This window comes from Pinus tabuliformis, chromosome 7 (assembly GCF_031772625.1).
Source record: "Pinus tabuliformis cultivar Carrire ecotype Pingquan chromosome 7, CPIR1, whole genome shotgun sequence".
NCBI lineage: Eukaryota > Viridiplantae > Streptophyta > Pinopsida > Pinales > Pinaceae > Pinus > Pinus tabuliformis.
The window spans coordinates 1,061,688,293-1,061,711,745 of record NC_142293.1 but is presented as its reverse complement, the minus strand read 5'-3'; the positions used below and the strand labels follow the sequence as shown (position 1 = coordinate 1,061,711,745).

At 42.2% G+C, this 23,453-nt stretch overlaps 1 protein-coding gene across 9 annotated transcripts in view; it reads left to right on the top strand.

The window, feature by feature from the left end:
* LOC149251293 (putative LRR receptor-like serine/threonine-protein kinase At1g51820) overlaps positions 1–23,453 on the top strand; it is a 338,812-nt gene that overhangs the window by 189,308 nt on the left and 126,051 nt on the right. The window lies entirely within an intron of this gene.

Here is a 23,453-nt window from a genome sequence, read left to right as displayed (position 1 = left end):
CTGCATAATAATAAAACCCTCAATTGCTGCACCGATTTTCCCAAGTTGGGTTTTTACGGGGACATTGGTCCAAAAATAACAGTGTTATTTGTTTATGTGTGATTCTATTGTTCCAGCATTATTTTTCTTCCGCAGTATTGTATTCGTGAAGGCTATAGTGTATTGGTTTCGATATTTACTGTAGGATGTAGTAAATAATTAGTTCAGTCTATTTAACAAATAGAAGAAACTTAATTAGTTGTTGCAATAAAATTCGGGGTTCCCAAATTTTCACATGGTATCAGAGCACAAATTGTAAGCCGGAGAGCTTAGTAGCAGAAGGAAGGAGGAATTTCGAATCTCTGCAGAGGCAGCAGTTCGAAATCCTTAAGGGGCAGCACAATCCTTGGGCTAGGAGGGTCAGTTTTTGAGGAAAATTTATTTCTCTGAGAGAGTCGACAAAGAATTTAGATTTTCCAGATCAGAGCTTACCAGAGGCAAAGGAAGCAACAACATTTTCCTTGAAGAGCAGATCTTCAACTGGGTCACAGTTATTTTGTAGCAGTTTGCTAGTGCAAAATAGCGCTAGGAGTAAGGAAGAGCACACATGGAGGGAATTCTTTTCTCAGGGGACTTCTAGCCCAGAAGTTCGAATTTTCCTAGCAGAGAAGCAGTAGTTGTGAATAGATCTCTCCACTCCAGTAGGGAGTGCGAAAAGCCAATCAGCAGCTGTGCAGAGGAGAAGAGGAGGAATTCAATTTTTGTTGTAGAGATGGCATCAACATGGCTAAGAGATCAGGATCGATTGGAAGGAGCCTCCAACTATGTGATCTAGAAGGCAAGAATTTCCTATCTTCTAGATGAGTATGATCTCAAAGCTTACATCAATAGTGTGGTAGCTGTACTCGCAGATGTAGATCCGTGGAAGGCCTACAAGAAGGAGATGGTGAAAGAAAAGAGGTTGATTCTCGATGGGGTTCGAGATCAAGTGGTATCTCACATAGCTGGCAAAGATATTGCCTGACAGATGTGGGAGGCACTTGCTAGGCTATACGAGGGATCTTTCGAGCAGCGGAAGATGTATCTTGAAGAGAAGATGAGATGCATGGGGATGCAGAAAGGGGTACGCATAGACCCCTTCCTCACTAGGCTTCAGGGTATCCGAGATCAGCTGTCTGTAGTAGGGTCAATGCCTCAGCCTCCAGAATTGGTGTTGTTTGCTCTCAACAACGTTTCCGATGAATGGCAGGTCCTCGTCCAGAGTATTCTAGGCAGAGAAAAGTTGCTAGACTAGGATTGTATGTGGGTTGATCTGTAGCAAGAGGAGATGAGGTGAGATTTGGTGAAGACCACCATCACTAGCAGCAACACAACAGTGGGATGAAGCAAGTAAAGGAAGAGGAGGATGTGGCCCTCGCATCAAAGGGGCAATAGGATCAAAGCAGGAGGAAGAAGGGCATTTCCAAGGTGAAATGCTTCAGATTTGGTGAGCTTGGCTACTACAACACTCAATGTCCTCTCAGAAAGAAGGACAAGGAGGAGAAGCAGGATCAGCAGGATCAACGGGCTAATTCCATAAAGATCGATAGACTGTCCTCCAGATTGGAGGAAGAATTTGCCATAATAACTGAGATACCTCTAGGAGTGAGGTGGGGTGATTTCATTTTGGAGAGCTATAGTTGGGCAAGATTCTTGAGGAGGTCAATACCTTGCTACAGGAGCCCAAAACATGCAGTAGTAGGATGGATTAGTAGCAGTTGGTGCAGTAAGATCTAGAGTTACAGATGCAGTAGCTAGTAGCGGTCAGATACTAAGAAACGCAGAGCAGAGTTGGCAGCATTGCATTTGGCACAGTGTAGAGTCAACAGTAGTGCAGAGGCTTCAGTGATAGCGCAGAGTCTAGCAGTGATCAGGACTCGGGTGACATACGCATCATACTGATCACAACTGATTCAATATTTTGGATGCTTTTTAGTTGCAGTTGTTGCAGTTGCAGCAACAATAGATGGAGAGGGGGTTGCAGTGCAGATGCAGTAGTTGGCAACAGTATAGTAGAATCAGCAGCGACACAAATGCAACGCATATCAAAGTTGCGCAATAGTTGATGGGCAGAGCAGCCAAACATCAACAACATGACAGGAGGTGGTGCGGAGACAGGGTGTTGCTTCAATGGGTTGTAACACTGGAACACATTCCTCGCTAAGAGGGAGTGTTAGTTTTTGTGGCATTAGATGTGTTCTAGCCAAGAAATTTGGTGGAGAGGCTAGAATACATGTATTCTCCAAAACCCAGAAATCATTTCCACCATTAATTAATCCTTTTTTAATGGTGCCTAAGTCTAAATTTAGGAAAATTGATTAATTAAAGGGTATTAATTAAGTCATGGTGAGAATCTTCTAGAAGAAGACATGGATCGAGTTCTAGTTAATGTTAGCCATCGATTATTTTTAATCTTTGGCCGTTGATGTCTCAACGAGAGATTATAAGAAGAAATTTGATGGGGGTTGGAGAACACACTTGAGATACCAAGGAATTCAATTTTGCTGGGAAATCGATCTTCAGAGTAGTAGCTGTGTGTTGCCGGAGGTGATTTAGTAAGATTGAAGCAATGAGAGAAGGGCAGGGATAGTAAGGCTGGGAGGAAGATTTTCCATTCTGGTGAGTGCATAGCAGAGAGACAGAGAGTTCCACAGAGAGGCAACGCAATGCTTCAGAGGGGAAGTTATGGGAGAAGCAGTGATTCAGTGCCAGAAGCCGGAGTGGGAGCCCGGGGGCCAGGAGAGTCCATTTCCCAGAAAACAACTGATTATTTAGTGAGAGAGACATTGGTCCGAGTTGTGTGATGCAGAACTGCGTAGGCTGATGTAGGCACTGCGCATAGGCAACAAAGAGCAGCTCATCTTGAGCCAAGGTCGGTGTCAGATCGCCTGTGGAAGTGAGATTTTTCGCACTAGACTTTTGTTAGTCATTTCTTTGTATGGATTGCTAGATTTTGGCGTCCATAGATTTGTACTCATATTTACTACTACATAATAATAAAACCCTCAACTGCTGCACTAGTTTTCCCAAGTTGGGTTTTTCCAGGGACATTGGTCCAAAAATAACAATGTTATTTGCGTGTGTGTGATTCTATTCTTCCAGCATTATTTTTCTTCCGCAGTATTGTATTTGTGAAGGCTTCCCTGTATTACTTTCGATATTTACTGTAGGATGCAATAAATACTTTTTTCAGTTTATTTAACAAATAGAAGAAACTTAATTAGTTGTTGCAGTAGGATTCAGGGTTTCTGAATTTTCACATGTGTAACAGATTTGAAGATAGAGACATACCGACAAAATTTTATATGGCAGCTCTAGCATTGATGTGATCTATATCTAAGAAAAAGACCACATAATTCACCAAAACATTTTCCTTCCTTTATCCTACAAATTACAATATCCTTGGCATTTGAAAAGGGAATTCTCACCACTTAGTTGAACTTCTGATTTGCAAATGAGGAGAGCTCATCCTTTATAAGCCTTTTCTCTCATATAATTTTACAATAAAATATTATATAGAAAAGTCTAGAGAGCCTTAGATCCTTCTCGTCTCAAGAAATGTTGATAAAAGATTATGAGAAGGTTCTAGAAATGCCACATGTTCTCTTTAGCATGAACGAACTCTTGAAGATTCTTTCCTTTTTGGATATATGGGCTTCTCTAGGACCTTCTGTGTAATGTCCTAACTGAAGAAAATTTGGAACAAACCGTTTACATAAAATTATCATTCACTTAATAGAAGATTGCCATGTAAAACCCAAACACCGGAAATTTGATTGAAACAATAAACCCATAAATTGCAGAAAAATCCCATTAAAATATCACAACATGAGGAACAATGAGAAATGCAACAACAATAACAAAATCTAGCTTTATTATATAGAAATATATGCCAATACAATCGCTGGGAGCGACCGAACCTCCAAGATATGTGATAACGTTGATGCCAACCTCTAAACTGAAATAGGAAATCAATCACTACACCTATGGATTTTGAATGAATCCATCAAGGGGAGACGAGTGCTCGCCCAATCTCTCTAAATCACTCGAGGGTTTCCATCTCGGGCTGCCAATGGAGTAGAGAACTAGGTTCTCAACCTCTCATACAAGAAACAATATCAAGTCCCAGATGTCTCCAAATAACCTCCTCTTTTATAGATCCGATGGATAGATCTCCAAGTCTCTAGAAGCATCTTATTTTATTATTATTTTAGAAGCTCCTCCATTGAATTTATCTTAAGTGACCTTTTAATTTAATTGTATTTCACTTAAGTCACTTTTGGCCCATTCCCTCCATTTAATTATTTTTCCTTAATAAAATGACTAAATAAAGTCAGTTTTAATCAAGGAAAATGGTAAATTACCCACCATACTTCTCCGACCACCAGAAATCACTTCTCAGCATCCCATCCTGGAGATCTTCTCATTTTGGTTCCAATGAGCTATTACACTAAGGTGTTCTGTCAAATATTCCTCTCGGAATGCCACCTTGAGTGTAATTAATTAAGTTATGCCCAATAATAACCCCGTTTTATAGGAATTATTAGAAAGTCACAGAACCAAAAACAAGATGTGCAGAACTGCTCATGATGATGAATATGCCAAGCGAATGCCATCAGATCCCATAAAAACTCCTCAAAACTCCATCAGAACCCCTGATTACATAAACCTGCTCCACTGATCTGGCCATCTCTTGCCCTGGAAATCCACCCTGGCTGTACTATGGAGGAAAATAAAAATGGGGACATTACACATCCTCTTGCCCCAAGATTGCTTGCCCTCAAGCAATCCGCACCTGTCCATTGTAGTGGCATTTGCAAATTGATACCAGGATCCCATATGAACTAATGGTCCACATCATGCCTCCAAGCAATCCAAACATGACTAGATCCCCCAATACTTGGATCCCATGCCCATCTCTGACTCAACCTGTGACTAGTAGATCCACCTAGATCCAAATGCCACCATGACCAATCATCGCCCAAGTCCCTTGGCTCAGATTGTGCTCTGTTTCTGGCTATAGTTGCTGCTCCATCAAGCGAATACCAACTCATCACCTCTCTCCAATCCAACCCATGACTCAATCTAATGCTAATCCTGCTCTCCTGATGTTGGAAAGGAATGCTGAAGAGCTGTTGACCTGTATCCCACTACCAACTAGAGCATGTAGTCTCTGACATGTTTGGGGGTCCCCGCTCTACTACGCCCCTTACTAAGGATATCACACCATCAATAGGATACCAACTCATGATCTCTTGCCAATCCATCCTATTGGAAGGATCAAATTCATAAGCATCTGTATAGGTGATAAGTCCCCTATACTGCATCGTGCCCCACTCATGCAACTTGCCTAGTCAGTCAAAAATATCCATCGAGAAAGCCATGCCTCTCTCCATTTAATGGGTACAAGTGGCCGAACTGTGCTACAAGCCCTATCTATGTACTCCTGGAGAGGGCGGCTACCTGAAAGTCCTGCGGCTCTGCTAGCTCCCTGTGCATCTACCCACAACTAATTAGTGGGTTGGACCAAAGATGGATGCACCACCATCTCCAACAGCTCCTGCCGTCTACTAGCCTCCTACAAATCTACTTGTCAATCTCCAACACCTCCTGGGAACAAGTGTCTGCAAATACTGCCTCCCTGGAGGTTGCCTGCCTATCTGTCTGCTCCACTCCAATGGCTGGCCCTAAGGGTGTCTGCTCATCCCCCATCATGGGCTCAACATGAGCCCCTAGTTGACTCTCCAAAAATGGCCGATCACGCACACTGTGTATCATCTGTCACATGCTCCTCTATCTGCTCTTTATGTTGAATCATCAATCGCTCATTTGCTCTCGGATCTCCTTCCCTCATGGGAACAATCAACTGCTCATCATACTTCTCTACCACACATGGATGCATATCTACGCTATTGTCATCAACTCCACATGACTGCTCGTGTTCCTCAAAGGTATCATCGTTTGAACCCATGGACTCGTCCAAAGAAGAATCCTCTCCCTGAAAGTCAGAAGGAATAACCTCCTGCTCTACCTCTGTCATCTCCTCAGCGTCACTCAAGCATGAGTGGTCAGGTCCCCAAGGTTGCTTGCAGACAAAGCAAAGTCCCTTCCTCCTCATCTCATTCTTGCTGCATGATCCCCAAACCTGAGCAACTGCTCCTTGGTCAACTGTCTTCTGAAGAACCCAATGTTCTACTCAACTAACCTCTCGGCTAGCTCATAAGTAGCAAGTGAGATCAACTATTCTCTCTTCCAAACGGACTACAATCGAGACTGCAACTCCTGGAAAATAGCGTGACGACCTCTCATACGTGATGACAAGATGGACTGCATGTGTGCTATGACTGTGTTAGAATGATGTTTCCTAATGCTGAAGAAGCATTGGAACATCTGCAAGATAATATCATCACGCTCAAGATCAAACATGACTTCGTAAGTCCTAGTCATGGCCATAATTTCCAAAACTTGAAGCCTCTTCTCAAATGTAGGACCCATGGAGTTACCTAAGTCTTGTAAAGTGTCTTCCATCAGCTTGAAGATTCTCCTCATAACATCATCATTGTAGGGAGCTACAGGGGCAGTTAGTCTCATGATGTTACCGAGACAAGATGCAACTGGAAGTCTGACCCTTTCACAAGGTTCCTCCAAGAACTTGGGTTGTATGAGAGCAAGCATAGCTAGTTTTAGTGCCCAAATCAATTTTCTCCCTTCTAATTGGTTCACTTTAGAAAGGAGTGCATCTAGTTCATCCAGTTTGAAAAGAACTTTCCATATGACCCTCATGTGCTTCAAATCTGTCCCAAGAGCAAATACTTCAATCGCTGAACTTAACCAAGTTGAAATTACGGCTCAAGCCCCTTTGGTTTCTCTAGCTGAAAGACGTGGATCTTTCAGAGGAGCAAGCACATTTGCTTCTACAATAACTATCTCAGAACCAAAAGCAACACCAGATTGAAAAATCCCTTCTATTATGTCATCCCAAGTTTATAATATGCCATGGTATAAATATGTTGCCTCTTCTCATATACGGCTTCATTCTATAGACATCTCCTTTAAATCTCAGGATGAACTGACCCAAATCCCTTTGCTAGAGAAAAATCAAATTGATTGGGAAAAAGGAAAAGGATACAAATACTGTCATCTCGGAGCCATAAGATTTGGCCTCAATGCCTTGGTTTGACCCAAGCTCAATGTCAAAAGCCTATGTGTGGTTATTGATTCCAGACATAACCAGTTTGCAGACACCATAATTGGTGGCTTTACAAGTCCGCTTCATGCAGGACCTACCCTTGGAACTGTGTATCCAAAATACTCAGTTTCCTTATAGGATCCTTATTTCTATGACTTAATGCAAGCCTATATACATCCAACAGGCTTGACATGCTTACAAGATCGAACATTATACAATTAAAAACATTAACAATTGTTCAATTTGGCAATGACAACATGCCCCCACTCCAACCTTCTATAGAACACGGGTCCTCGCACTAGCCGAGTTTTGTGCTAAAGCTACACAGCCGATGGATAGGCGCTAAAGCATTGCACACCCCCCCTTGTAGGCAAACTGGAGACTTTTGATCTCTTCTCATTTTAAGTGGAGACTTCTCGTCCCTTCTATAAAACACCATTCTATTTATTTCTTTGATGGATACTTCAATGGTTGAACTTAACCAAGTTGAAATTACGGCTCAGGCCCTTTGGTCTCTCTAGCTGAAAGACGTGGATCTTTCAAAGAAGCAAGCACATTTTCTTCTACAATAACTATCTCAGAACCAAAAGCAACACTAGATTGGAAAATCCCTTCTATTATGTCATCCCAAGTTTATAATATGCCATGGTATAAATATATTGCCTCTTTGTTGATTTAGGGTAGCATTGGATGTGCTCTAGCCACGAAAATTGGTGGAGAGGCTAAAGCACATGAGATCTCCATTACCCAGAAATGGTTTGGCCATATTCTAAACAGTTTGGGAGATATTAAAATAATTAATATTTTTAATGGGGTCCCTAAGTCTAAACTTAGGGAAAATAAAATATTAATGTGAATTAATATAAAACTGTGTTAAAAGGGTCCAAAAGTCATGGATCAAGCCAGAGTTAATCTTAGCCATTGATTAGGGACTTAATCTCGGCTGTTGAATTGTCAACGAGAAAAGTATAAAAGGAGGCTTGAGGGTCACTTGGAGAACACACCGAGTTGATCAAGATTTCGATTTTCTGGGGCAGGGTTTGCTGAGGAAGTCGAAAGAGTGATCAGAGTTGCAGCTGAGGGGCAGTGAATATAGAAGCAGAGAGGCAGAGATAGTACCAGGAGGATCAGCGCAAAAGCTGGGAGAGAGGGATGCAAAGCTAGCCAGAGGTTCACGTAGAGCCAGCCAAGGCTCACGCAGAGGCAGGCAGGAGCTGCGCAGTGCCTCAGAGAGCCAGTGCGGGTGACGCAGAGGCTCTAAGGGCTGACGCAAGGTAAGCTAGGGTGACGCTGAGCAGACGTTGGCCCAGAAAGGGCTGACGTAGTCCCTAGAGGCTGACGTTGGGGTTTTTCGTGGGGCAGATTGGAGCTGGGAGCTGTCGGAGTGTTTATTCGAGGTTTCAGCTGGAATATCTGTCTCCGACTGAGAGGTACTACTGCTGAGATTATTCTCTGTTGGGTGAGCCGGTTTTGGCACCAAAATTGTATTCTAAAACTACTTAATAATTAAAACCCTCAGATAGCTGCATCGGTTTTCCCGCATTGGGATTTTCCTGGGACATTGGTCTTAAAACAACGGTGTCACTTGTGTGCTTGTTTTGTTTCCTTTAGTTGATGATCTGTAATGTGTTGAGCATGTACTTGTATTTATTTTTAGTATTTACATGGTAAATAACTTGTTAATTAATTAGAACAAGTAGGCAGAAATAAATCAGAAAAGTACATGAAGAGTTTCTAACAGTTAGACTTAGAAATTCCAACATGGTATCAGAGCGTGGTTGCAGATCACAGGCGAACTGAGGACACCCGCTGAGCAGAGTAGCAGCAGTAGAAAACAACTGTCTCGAGTGACAGAAGCTGTTCCTAGCAGAGAAATAGCAAGGAAGGGGTGACACAGTGCCTGCATCATCAAGTTTGAGCCGGGAAGAGGATCAACGTAGTGGTAGAGGGGAGCAGACTCGACCTACGTAGTGCCCAGTCATCTTTCTCAGTCAGGAAGGATTGACGCTCGTGGCCAGGAGGTGCGGATTTTGTTGGTGCCGGGATTGCGCAGAGCCTAGAAGCTCTAACATTCAGTTCGCTGGAGCTTAGGAGGCTGTCGGTAAGTTGCAGAGTGAAGCTGGTGGGGTACTGTAGTCGGAACAGTACCTAACAGGGCAAGACCAAGGAGGTGGGAGTTGCTACCGAGGATTTCTATCCAAGAAATTCGGGTCAGTGGTGCAACTACACTAATGATCGAAGTGGGGGCATCTCGACATTGGCAGAAGGGTTTCCAGGAGGGAAATCAAGGCTCAGAGGGAGTCACACCAAGAATTTCTAGGAGGGAAGCAGAGGAGCAGCGAGATGGCAGTGAACGGGGTAAGAGACCAGGATAGACTAGACGAAGCCTCAAACTTCGTAGTCTGGAAGGCCAGAATTTTATCCGTTCTAGACAAGAACCGTCTCAAGCAATTCTCCTTGAGGACAATAACGGTCCCAGTTCACCCGGCTGATAATGATAGGTACGAGGATGCAATGGTGAGCGCCAAGAGCATCATCCTTGACGAGGTCAAGGACCGTGTAGTACCACATATTGTCGAGAAGAACACGACAAATGAGCTGTGGGAGGCCCTAACAAAGTTGTATCAACATACTTCCATGCAGAGGAATATGCTACTAGAAAATCAGCTCCAGTCATACTAGATGCATAAGGGAGAACAGATCGACACCTTCCTCGGTCGATTGAAGGAGATCCGAGATCAACTGACTTCCATAGGGGCCACGCTGGATCAAGAAGTGATGGCGAGAACAACCCTGAATGCAGTCTCTGAAGACTGGAAGGTGTTTGTCCAGAGCATACTGGGCAGGGTGGCCCTTCCACATTGGGAGGAAATGTGGGCGGCTATTCACTAAGAAGAGATCAGAAGGCTGACCAAGGCAGGAAGCAGTGGCAAGGGGGTCAGAATCAAGAAGGAGGAGGAGGTGGATGCTGCCCTAGCATCTGAGGGAAAGCAGGAGAAACGGAAGAAGAAGGACATCTCTAAGGTCAAATGTTTCCATTGTGGGGAACTAGGTCATTATGCGACCTAGTGTCCAAGGAAGAAGAGCAAGGGAGAGGCTTCTGAGACTAGGGATGCGCTAGCAAGGGCGGAGAAGGAAGTGGAGACAGATGATGACTGTGCCATGAGTGCTCACACGCCACTTGAGCGGAAGTGGGGAGACATCGAGCTGTAGTTAGACGGACTACAGGCGATGAGGGGCAGGATCCTCGAGGTACCCAACCTCTTGGATTATACCTTGCTACAGGAGCCCTGAAGAGGAGTAGTAATACTGGCGGATGTCAGTAGAGACGGATGCGGATGGAGCGACAGAGGGAGCTACAGTGCAGGATTCCCAGGACAGCGTGAGGCAGCAATGCGAGATGCATGGAGTTGTTGCAGCAGCGCAGAGGTCAGAGAAGGGGCACTTGTCAGCGACAGAGGGAGTTTCAACATCGAGGGTGTCTCTAGCCTGACAGAGATGTCAGAGTTGGGAGATCAGTTACTTACTTCTCAGTAACTGAGTTGCAGTGCAGCAATTAGCAGTGGCAGTGCTATGGGCAGCACGATGCAACATGATGAGGGGCTGCCGTACAGATGCAACAGTGGCAGTGGCAGGGTCATGGGTAGCAGTACATGATGCAGCAGTGCAGAGGATGTTGGGCAGCAGGCCTAGCATCAACACATGGACCGATGCCAGATGATCAGGCTGATGCTCAGTGAGGAGTATTACTAGAGCATAGTGCTCAGTAAGAGGGAATGTTGATTTGGGGTAGCATCGGATGTGCTCTAGCCACAAAAATTGGTGGAGAGGCTAAAGCACATGAGATCTTCAATACCCAGAAATGGTTTGGGCAGATTCTAAACAGTTTGGGAGATATTAAAATAATTAATATTTTTAATAGAGTCCCTAAGTCTAAACTTAGGGAAAATAAAATATTAATGTGCATTCATATAAAACTGTGTTAGAAGGGTCCAAAAGTCATGGATCAAGCCAAATTTAATGTTAGCCGTTGATTAGGGACTTAATCTCGGCCGTTGAATTGTCAATGAGAAAATTATAAGAGGAGGCTTGAGGGTCACTTGGAGAACACACCGAGTTGATCAAGATTTCGATTCTCCGGGGTAGGGTTTGTTGAGGAAGTCGAAAGAGTGATCAGAGTTGCAGCTGAGGGGTAGTGAATACAGAAGCAGAGAGACAAAGATAGTACCAGGAGGATCAGTGCAGAAGCCGGGATAGAGGGACGCAGAGCTAGCCAGAGGTTCACACAAAGCCAGCCAGGGGTCACGCAGAGGCAGCCTAGAGCTGTGCAGTGCCTCAGAGAGCCAACGAGGGTGATGCAGAGGCTGTAAGGGCTGACACAGTGCCTCCAGAGGCTGACGCAGGGCGAGCTAGGGTGACACTGGGCAGATGTTGGGCCAGAAAGGGCTGACACAGTCCCTAGAGGCTGACGCTGGGGTTTTTCGTGGGACAGATTGGAGCTGGGAGCTGTCGGAGTGTTTATCCGGGGTTTCAGCTGGTACATCTGTCTTTGACTGAGAGGTACTATTGGCAAGATTATTCTCTGTTGGGTGAGCTGGTTTTGGCACCCATATTGTATTCTGAAACCACTTAATAATTAAAACCCTTAGATAGCTGCATCGATTTCCCCGCATTGGGTTTTTCCGGGGACATTGGTCCAAAAACAACGGTGTTTCTTGTGTGCTTGTTTTGTTTCCTTCAGTTGATGATCTGTAATGTGTTGAGCATGTACTTGCATTTATTTTTAGTATTTACATGGTAAATAACTTGTTAATTATTCAGAACAAGTAGGCAGAAATAAATCAGAAAAGTACATGAAGGGTTTCTAACAGTTAGACTTAGAAATTCCAACACTCTTCTCAGATACGGCTTCATTTTGTAGGCATCTCCTTTAAAGTCTCAGGATGAACCAACCCAAATCCCTTTGCTAGAGAAAAATCAAATTGATTGGGCAAAAGCAAAAGGATACAAATACTGTCATCTCAGAGCCATAAGATTTGGCCTCAATGCCTTGGTTCGACCCAAGCTCAATGCCAAAAGCCTATGTGTGGTTATTGATTCCAGACATAACCAGTTTGCAAACGCGATAATTGGTGGCTTTACAAGTCCGCTTCATGCAGGACTTGCCTTTGGAACCGGGTATCTAAAATACTCAATTTCCTTACAGGATCCTTATATCTATGACTTACTGCAAGCCTATATACACCCAACAGGCTTTGATATGCTTACCAGATCGAACATTATACAATTAAAAACATTAACAATTGTTCGATTTGTCATTGACAACATGCCCCCACTCCAACCTTCTATAAAACAAACCGCGCATTGCATAAGCGAGCTGGAATCCAATGAAAGCACAACTCCAATAACATTTGATTGGACTGGTATTCAATATCCAAAGGTATGGGAGTCAAGATATGATTAGTATAGGAAAGCTGATCAAATTGAGCAAGTACTGCAACTAGCCAAAGCTAAACCAATCGCATTTTCAAGAGCAACGCAGTCCTTCCAGCTCAATCCATCTCTCCATGACCCAATCATGGAAGAAAGAAAACAGTCTTCAAAAGTAGCCTACACATCAGTTAGTTCATAAGAACTAACTATGGAACACAGAGGTCAGCATCAGCAGTGTCCAGCCTACAACCAGCTGATAACAAAACTTGGGAAACAACCCAAGAAAGAAGTTTTCAACATCCTCATGTTTCATATACTCCCTCGGGAAGAAACATCTAAAGTTGTCAAGGTAGCCACAGGAGAGGAAAGCTATATTCCAGGAAGAAATCTTCCTTACGTACCTTTTAGACAGTATGATGGACAGAAGAAATGGGAATTCCTTCCCTATTCCATAGTCCTAGCAGGGGCAAGTTCCGGTATATCTACTAGCCAAGCAAACTTCATCAACCTACAGTTAGATCTTGACGCTAAAAATATAGATGACCTACATAGAGATGTTCTGTGCATTAAAGATATAGTTTTAGCAGAACAAGAAGACTGTGAGAAAATCCTAGCAAGACAAGAATTGCTAGATCATCAAATAGCAGATCTAACCCAAGCTCAAAATAAGATTAATGGACAGTTAGATGCTATAGAACAAGTATTGTCTGTTACAACTCCAGTCATTCAGAAATTAGGCAAAGGAAAGAAACAACCTAATTATGATATATTAGACAAACCTTAGAAAAATGCCTTGTTTGAAGATAAGCCCCAGCTTAAAAGAACTTGGAGTTTCAGTGTCATGGCACAAGAACTACCAGAGTACACATTCCAAACAAAGGATGCCGAACTTGCAGAAGAAATACAAGATGCAAGTTTCACAGCCAGAGACTTTGTCAGACAAGTCTCTAAGAAAGTCCCTGTCTTATCTCCAGACAGAGTAAAACAGTTTTGTGTCTAGGTAAAATCTGAACCAGGCCTTATCACAGAAGGAGAAAGTTCTAGCAGACCCTCCAGTATGCCAACAGGACTTGCTGCCATCTCTCGGGCAATCCAAGCTTTGCCTGAAAATCTTATGTTTTTCCCAAACTGCATGTCCCAAGAAGAAATAGCAAATGCTATTACCTTATTAGCATCATGGGCAGTTCAGAAACACATAGATGACGACAGTCTCTCCAATAGACAAATAACACAACTCATAGCTAACAACTTTGGTGGTTTAGCTAATACATGGTGGCACTATGTTACACTAGCAGCCAAAGAAGCTATTCTTGGAGGACCAGACCCCATAGCTCAACTCCTTTCACCTCTTAGAGTAGAATTTGTTGGATTAAATGTAGATGAAGAACCAGATTATTTCAGAAAATTGGTCTTATCCAGTGAATTAGGAGATTTAAGTCATCTACATGCATATACATGCCAGATGCAAAAATACCTAATTAATGGTAATTCTTATGGTGATCCCACTTATATCAAAAGATATATCCAAAGTATGCCAGGACACCTACCATCAACCATGAATCTCTATTTCAAAGAGAAAAACATTCAGCTGACAGGAATGACATTAAAAATGGCAAAAGGTCATATCAGTAAAGTCATTCAAGAGCATTGCCTTGCAAAGCAAGTCAACAAAGACTTCAAAGAGCATGAAAAACCCTTTACTAGTAAGCTTTGTAGCATAGTTGGCCAAATGCCCAACTGGGGGAAGGGAGCCTACAATAGGGACTCCAAGTGCCACTGCACTCTTGCAAACACTAATAAGAAATACTGGCAAAACCAGTATCAGAGTAAGTATCAATCTGATACGTACAAGAAATCACAAAAGCCTTGGAAGAAGGAAAAGAGAATCTCATTCACTAAAAGGAAAACACCTAGATCCTCATCCAGGTGTTACATATGTGATAGAGAAGGACATTGGGCAAGCAATTGTCCACAAAAACACAGAAAGCCAAAGATTGCAGCTTTCTTTGAATCCCATGACCCAACAATGTGGGACATACTCATCTGTGAACAAGAAGAAGACCAAATCTCTTTCTCAGATGATTAAGAAGAAGAAGATATCTCTGATGAAGATTCTGAAAGCTTACAGGATTATACATTCTATATGTTTTCCCATACCCTAGTCAATCCAGAAGAACTAAAAAAACAATTGTCAGAAACGAAGCCATACCATATGTCTCTTCGACACTACTTACAACTCGAGATAACAAATATAGAACAAAGCATGGCTTTACTAAACAGAAGAACTACACAAAAGCCATTTCCTTCACAAGAAAAGATGACTGAGTCAGAAATAGCAGAAACCATCAAATATTCAGTCTCTGGAAATTGGCATCCAGAAGAATTACATGCTCATCATCCAACAAAGCACAGAGTCAGACAACAGGTAAAAAGAGAAACAATCTCTTCACTATAGCTACAAATCACAGATAAGCAGGAACAACTTAAAGTTCTTGTTTGAGAAATCTCTAGGCCTTAGAAAAGCCCAAAGGACATTAATGATAGAAGTCAACGATTCTTTAGATGAAGAAATCCATAGACTCCTAGGAGATTCTTTAGAAGAAACTGATGAATCCCCTGATCCTAACTATAGTCCTATGAAAAGCTTAGCCCTTACAGGCCAACCAAAATTGTTTATATCTCTTACATTTTGTCCACCAGATTTTAAACCTTACTCTTTAGATTCTTTGTTAGATTTCGGTGCTCAGTTAAATTTAACCAGACATCTTGCAATGCCTCCATTCTATTGGGAGAAATCTTTAGAGGGAGGAAGCTCCATTAATGGAAATTTGTTCAGTCTCAAACATAAAGCTAAAAATTTTCTTGTTCAGATTAAATGCCATAGCACCCATTGTACATTCTGTGAGTTAGATAACATTCTTGCTAATGTTATTTTAGGTTCAGAATTCTTTAGTAGATGGTCCCTAGTCACAATTGACTAGCTAGACAAGACCATTATACTCATTATAGAAAATAAGCCTGTACAAGTTGAACTTCTTGATTCACCAAGAAAAGAAGTTCCAAAAGCAAAAGAAGAGCCTCAAGAAATGTTGAAGCAAAAACAGAAAAGAGAAAGAATTGTTTCTTTCAATCTTGCACATACAGATGATTATTTGCATGACATCTCTAACAAATTGATTGACCATTGTTCTTCAGATATTGCTAATGCATTTTGGCATCGTGAAGAATATGTTGTTGATTTACCATATGCAGATAACATCAAAATAAAGATGCAGAAAGCTTCAACAACTTTAATGAGTTCATCAGAATTGGACTATTGCAAAGAAGAGATTAAAGATCTCTTACAAAAGGGTCTGATCAAACCAGCCAGATCTCTGTGGGCTTGCAGAGCCTTTTATGTCAACAAACATTTAGAGATCAAGCGAGCTAAACCAAGAATGATTATAAACCACGAACCATTAAATTCAATGCTGAAGACGATAGCATATGCTCTTCCAAACCAATCAACACTTCTCTAGAAGATCAAAGGTTGTACGATCTTCAACAAGTTTGACTTGAAGTCAGGTTTCTATCAAGTCGGCATCAAACCAGAAGATAGATTCAAAACAACCTTCAACGTCCCACATGGCCAGTACCAGTGGAAGGTAATGCCCTTTAGTTTGAAAAATGCTCCATCAGAATTTCAGAAAAGGATGGAAGATGTGTTCATAGGACTAGACTTTTTAATTATTTATATTGATGATTTATTAGTCTGTTCTAGAAATATTCAAGAGCATCAGAAACATCTCCAGATATTTTATGAGCATTGTTATAAACATGGTCTAGCATTGTCTAAAACCAAGATGGGGATTGGTAAGACAACCATAGAATTTCTAGGTTTAAAGGTTGGTGTAGGATGTATCTCCCTCCAGAATCATATTCTGCAAAGTCTGCAGAAATTCCGAGACCAGATTATTGACAAAACTTAGTTGTAGAGATTTATTTGCTGTCTGAATTATATACGTCCGTTCTATTTAGGGCAGGCACAAGATCTGGTAATCCTCCAATAGAGATTAAAGAAAGAACTGCCTCAATGGACTGAAGCCATGACTACAACGGTCAAGAAAATTAAATAGAAGGTAACATTGCTACCCTCACTTAAGTTACCATTTGACAGTGGAACTTTTATCCTCGAAACTGATGCTTCAAACATAGCATGGGGAGGAGTTTTACTTGAAAAGGATATTTCAGGGGAAGAAAGAGTCTGCTCTTACACTTCAGGATCATTCCATGGAGTAGAATTGAAATATCCAAGCAACCATAAAGAAGTTTTGGCTATAAAAAGAAGTATTATGCATTTCAGGCTATACCTCAAACCAATACACTTTATTGTTCGTACTGACCTCAAGCAGATGCTAGGCATGATACGACCAGGAAAAGATCTGACAGAGACAAATGCTTGCCTAATCAGATGGGCAATTTGGCTAGATAACTTTGACTTTGATATTGAATTCAAACTAGGGTATTTGAACTGCTTAGCAGATCTCCTTACAAGAGAAGCAGCGGATCTCATTCCTTCATAATGGAAGACATGATGGGTCCAAAGTACGTGGGTCCTTTCTGACTCCACTTTGTTTTGTCGGTGAGCTGGCTTTTTTCGCCGACATACAAGTAGGGTTATGACTGGCAGACACCAGTTCTGAGTCACCGGTTTATCAGTTGTCATATTATATAAGCAGGCAAAGGCCTCATTGTAAATCACTCTGAAGTTGCGCAAGTATCTGTCGCAACTTAAGATTTCTTCTCTTCTCTCTTTTGCTAAATGCAAGATTGCCGGTAAAATAATATTTGTTTAGACCAGGATTAAAGTATTTGTTCAAATCTGTATCGAGTTTGTAGTAGCTGAGTTATTTTTATGAAATATAATTGTGAGTTTATCTGTATTTCCGCCTATGATAAGCTTGAGTTTCCAATGGTATCAGAGCTTATCATAGGCGGAAATACAAATAAACTCACAATTATATTTCACAAAACTAACTCAGCTACTATAGACTCGATATAGATCTGAACAGATACTTTAATCTTGGTCTGAACAAATATTGTTCTACAGCAATCTTGCATTTAGCAAAAGGGAGAAGAGAAAAAATCTTAGGTTGCGACAGATACTTGCACAACTTCAGAGTGATTTACAATGAGGCCTTTGCCTGCTTATATAATATGACAATGGGTAAACCGGTGACTCAAAACTGGTGTCTGCCAGTCATAACCCTAATTGTATGTCGGGCGGAAAAATCCAGCTCACCGACAAAACAAAGTGGAGTCAGAAAGGACCCACGTACTTTGGACCCATCATGTCTTCCCTTATGAAGGAATGAGATCCGCTGCTTTTCTTGTAAGGAGATCTGCTAAGCAGTTCAAATACCCTGGTTTGAATTCAATACCAAAGTCAAAGTTATGTAGCCGAATTGCCCATCTGATTACGCGAGCATTTGTCTCTGTCAGATCGTTTCCTAGTCATATCATGCCTGGCATCTGCTTGAGGTCAGTACAAACAATAAATTGTATTGGTTTGAGGTATAGCCTGAAATGCATAATACTTCTTTTTACAGCCAAAACTTCTTTATGGCTGCTTAGATATTTCAATTCTGCTCCATGGAATGATCTTGAAGTGTAAGAGCAGACTCTTTCTTCCCTCGAAATATCCTTTTCAAGTAAAACTCCTCCCCATGCTGTGTTTGAAGCATCAGTTTCGAGGATAAAAGTTCCACTATCAGATGATAACTTAAGTGAGGGTAGCGATGTTACCTTTTGTTTAATTTTCTTGACCACTGACCGCTATAGTCATGGCTTTAGTCCATTGAAATGATTCTTTCTTTAATCTCTGTTGGAGGATTACCAAATCTTGTGCCTATCCTGAATAGAGCGGACATATATAATTCAGACTGCTAAGAAATCTTTGCAACTGTGTTTTGTTAGTAATCTGGTTTGGGAATTTCTACAGACTTTGAAGAATACCATTCTTGAGGGAGATACATCCTGCATCAACCTTTAAACCCATAAATTCTATGGCTGTCTTACTGTTAAAATTGGCAACTAGGGCCAAACTCCATGTGGGTCATCTTATTAATGGCAGTTGATATTTTTCTTGGATCCCTCTCATTGGGAGGTGTAGGATTGATCTAAAGATCATCCAATTCCGATAAGTATTCATAGAGTTATGAATTTATTTGTGTTATAAGACAATTCGTCAGGGTCGGCCAGCAACGATATAAACCCCACTTGTGCTCAACGTTTTAGTATAAAAAGGGGTGGCTTGCAAGTCATTTGGACACACTCTTCTTGTGATCTCTTTCTCTCCACTTGTCTTTGGGTTTTGGTGGGAGGAGAGATCCTAAGAGTATACGCTGGCCTATGTCTTATGATGCCCTAGCCGTAGAAAGGAGGATGCCCTAGCAGCAGTCTGGCTGCAGTCAAAGGAGGAACATCTAGACGCAATCAAAGGGAATATGCCATGGCCTAATCCGCATTCTGAGAGAGAACTTAATGCTGTCATGGAGGAGAGAAGAAGTCTAAACGCTGACCTAAAGGGAGATGCCCTAATTGCTGTTCTATATGAGATCAAGGCACAATCAAAAGAGAATGCTCTACGCAGTCAAGGAGGGAGCTCTATCCGCAGTTGAGGGTGGCCCTAATTCACTGTTAAAGAGGCCCTTATACGCTGTCCTAAGGTGCCCTAATCTTCAGTCTGTGGAGCCCTTATTCACATCTAAACAACGATCCTATTCTGCAGCAACTGGGCCCTAATACACAACTAAGAGGAGGTACTATACACAGCTAATATATGCCCTAATCCGCAGTTAGGAAAGGTCCTAATATGCTGTCCAAGAGATACTTATACGCAGTCCAGAAGGAGACTTAATATGCTGTTAATGAAGGCCCCAATACGCTGCCTGAAGCAGCCCTTATCCACAATCCTAAGGGAGCATTCATCCACTGTCAATGAAGCAACAAAGGTAGCCCTATTACACAGCAAGGAAATGTCTTATCACAACATTAAGATGCATGTTTGTTGTAGGTGATTGTGTGATAAAGGAAGCTGATATAGACATGCCTTAAGGACTATTTGATAAGCAATAGTTATACAGTGAAGGAAAGAGTTGAAGTCTGCTCCTTAGTGTTGCTGCGTTAATGATGTTTATGTAACTGTTTTGAGGACATTTACTTCAGAGTTGCTATGTGCTAGGCCATAGGCCATAGCATCATAGCAAGGGTTCCTTAGTGATTGCATGGAGGGTTGTTAAATGCTACAGCTAGGCTGAGTTTGAAGAAAGGAGGACGTAGGTTTGTGTGGGCAGTTTTAAAGTAAGGGCAAAAGTTGTTTTGGTTGGCTGTAGGTGACAGTTAATGCAGCAACATGATGATAGTATGTGCAACAACATGTATAGGTACAACTGTAATGATTGCAGCATAGTGGAGGCAGTATGTACAACAGCATGTATAGGTACAACTGTAATGATTGCAGCATAGTGGAGGCAATATGTACAGCAACATGTATGGGTACAACTGTTGTGGTGCAGCATAGTGCACCATGATGGGTACAACCATGACTGGTTGCATCTCAATGACAAGAGCAGCTCAGTGAATGGGTGCATCACAGTGACGGGTGCAACATGATGATGAGGTGCAGCTCAGTGAGGTGCTGTATGGTGATGGAGTCACCTTAGAAGATCTGTTGAAGCAGTCTGCCTTAACCTAAGTTCATATCAGCTACCTCATGTGACATCTTCTTAGAGAAGATCTCTATTCTTATTTTGATAAGTCAAAATGTTGACTTCTGATGTATATGTACTATCTCTCTCTCTGCTGAACTATTGAAGATCATATAAGAAGAATTGATGAAGGGTTTCCCCACATTGAGATTTGTCCCTGGCTAGCGCAACATCTTGTGTCCTCTTGTCTTGGCTTGTCTTTTGCAATTTATATTTATGTTCTATCTGCAGTTTACTTTAATGCTAATGTGATTTCTAATCCGGAAAAGATATTAAGCTAACTGTGAAAATTGAAATAAATTGCTCTAGCATAGAACGTACCTAAATTTAACATGGTATCGGAGCTGAGGTAAAGACAATGCCCAAGCAAGAGTGAAAGAGAAATCACCAAAGACAGTTAGGAAAGGACAAAAGGATCAATGGATTCCTCATCCCTCTTCAAATTCACCAAGGGTGAAATCGAAGCAGAGAACATTATCAGAATGGTGCAGCGGAAGCTTATGATGGCCTACCTAAAGATCACTTCATTGGAAAGTCCGGATCTAAGGGTGGAAAGAAAGACAGATGACTTGTTCGACCATTATGCGAAGGAGTGTTCGAATGGTAGGGACACATCACTTGATGATGATAACAATCATTCCATGGACATCTTCAATGATTAGAGGAATGACAGGTAATGCAGGTCATCAAAAAAATGACCGACTCTTCAGAGAAAGCAAGGAACCCCAGGTATGAAGAATCAAATGTTGTTTATGATAAGATAAAGAAGTGTTATCTTGTATTGGCCCTCTCCTTCAGATTCTTTGGGAATCTGGCTTATTCATTCTAGTGCTTCAAGGCACTCCATCGAATAGAGGGTGCTCTCTCTCTAATTTGGTAGAGATGGAAACATCGTGGATTATACTTGGAGCCGATGCCACCTATCCCGGAAAGGGTGTTAACCCTCAATTGAATGAGGGTAACTCGATTCATTCACATATTCTCTTTTATGTATCTGATCGCAAGAAGAACTTGGTGTCCATTTCGGCAATAGGGTGGCATTCATCGATGGAAAGGTACGTGTTTGAAAATAGAAATTTAAAAAGAGGTTTTTTTCATGGGTTTAGGGTTGGCAATTGTATCAAGTTGCAGGATGGTCCATTGGGGATCATGTCAATTGACATATCTTATCTATAACACCGGAGGTCTACTTATGGGGCCCTACCCGATGTGAGTTAGATGGTGACAGGATGCCTGAATTCAAGAAGAGCATGAAGGTACATGTTTGAGATGTACCGAAGGAAAATCCTACAAGGGGACCATTCCCCTCATGTAGCAGGTCCATAGGTTTGGAACAACCCGAGGTGTTTGAGATTCATGATCGGGAATCTCATGTATACAGGTGGAAGACAACCCTCTGTGGCTTGAAGCAAAACACCCCAGGCATAGTATGAGAGGATTGATAGCTGTCAGATGAAGCTGAGATTCACTAAGAGTGAAGCCGATCCAAACCATTGTTTGAAGGTTGTGGATGATAGACCTCTCATACTGACACCTTCTAAGAACGATCTATTTCTGATAGGTGCTGACCCTCTCACTTGTAGAAGTAAGAGGGAGTTGGATTCCGGATGTGGAATGGTAAACTGCAAGCCCGTGACTACCTCGAGGATCTTAACTTTTAGAAGTTATATGGTGATGACGCCGGACCAGATTTGGGAAATGCCTTTGAGTTTCATAAACTCATTCGCATTGATGTTCTTGGTGAACTTCCGTCCGGACATATGTTTTGCAGTTAGCATGATGAGCTCATATATGGTTGAGCCTCACTGGATTGGTGCCAAGAATCTTCTGAGATATCTTCGGGCACAATCTCTCATGGATTGAGATACACTGCCGGAAATGTGAAGCTGCATGATTATTCGAATGCTGACTGGGCAGGCAGTGTGGAGGATCGCAAGAGCACTTCTGAGTGCTGGTTCTCTTTGGATTCTGCTTCGATATCATGGATGAGTAGGAAGTGGAAGTCTGTTGCTATAAGCACCGCCGAGACCGAATACATAGGTACGAGTATGATCTTGTGTGAAGCTACCTAGTTGTGGAAGCTCTTTAGTGAGCTATTTGTACACATGATGAATACCACTATTATTCTCTATGACAACCAAGGGGGGATTCGATTGTTGAGGAATACCGTATTCGATGATTGCTCCAACAGATAGACATCAGATACTACCTTATTTGGGATATGCTAAGTCGATGAGCAAGGAGGCTCCATCGCATTGAGACTGATGTACAGGTCGCAAACATTTTGTCAAAACCCCGGGGAAAGGTCAAATCTGTGACTTTCCCGAACGACTTGGAGTCGTTGAGAGACCTTCTTATAAGGGTCCTGCATATTGCATGCATTGAGCTCTGAAAGCTCTGGGGGGTTTGGGGTACTTACTGGAGCAACATGCGACCATAGGGCAACTCACCCTCCCCTTGTGGTGCGCTGTGTACAGGGTGAATGGCTCATGCTTCCCTGTGACACCCCATGGCGACTGTGGAACAAGATGATTAGTTCTCCTGTGGGCCGGGTTGATTAGTTCTCCCGTGGCGACTGTGGGACAGGATAATTTGTTCTCCTGTGGATAGGATGATTAGTTTTCCTGTCGAGGCATCCTACCCATGCAGTCTGGGACTCATGGGAAGTACCTATGACTTGATCAATAAGCAGGGAAATGGGGTTAGGGACCATAGTAGTACTATCGATGGATGCATCGTTGTATCTACCATACTCCCTATGCTGGGATGACCTCCATTGATCTAGTATCAATGAAATTGATTTGGGATCAGTATGAGTGGTTTGAGAAACTCTCTTGTGATATTGATCTGGGATCAATAAAACTGACTTCGGGTTAGTGAGAGTGGTATGACACACTCTCCTCATATGAAACTGACTTCGGGTCAGTAAAGAATGGTATGAGACATTCTCGATCAATTCTTCTTCTTCATGGTTCAGCAGAGCAGAGTAGAGTAGATCAAAGCAATGCAGGGCACTGATGGCAGAGATAGTACAGTCGGACAGATGTATCAGCAGATGGAGTTCT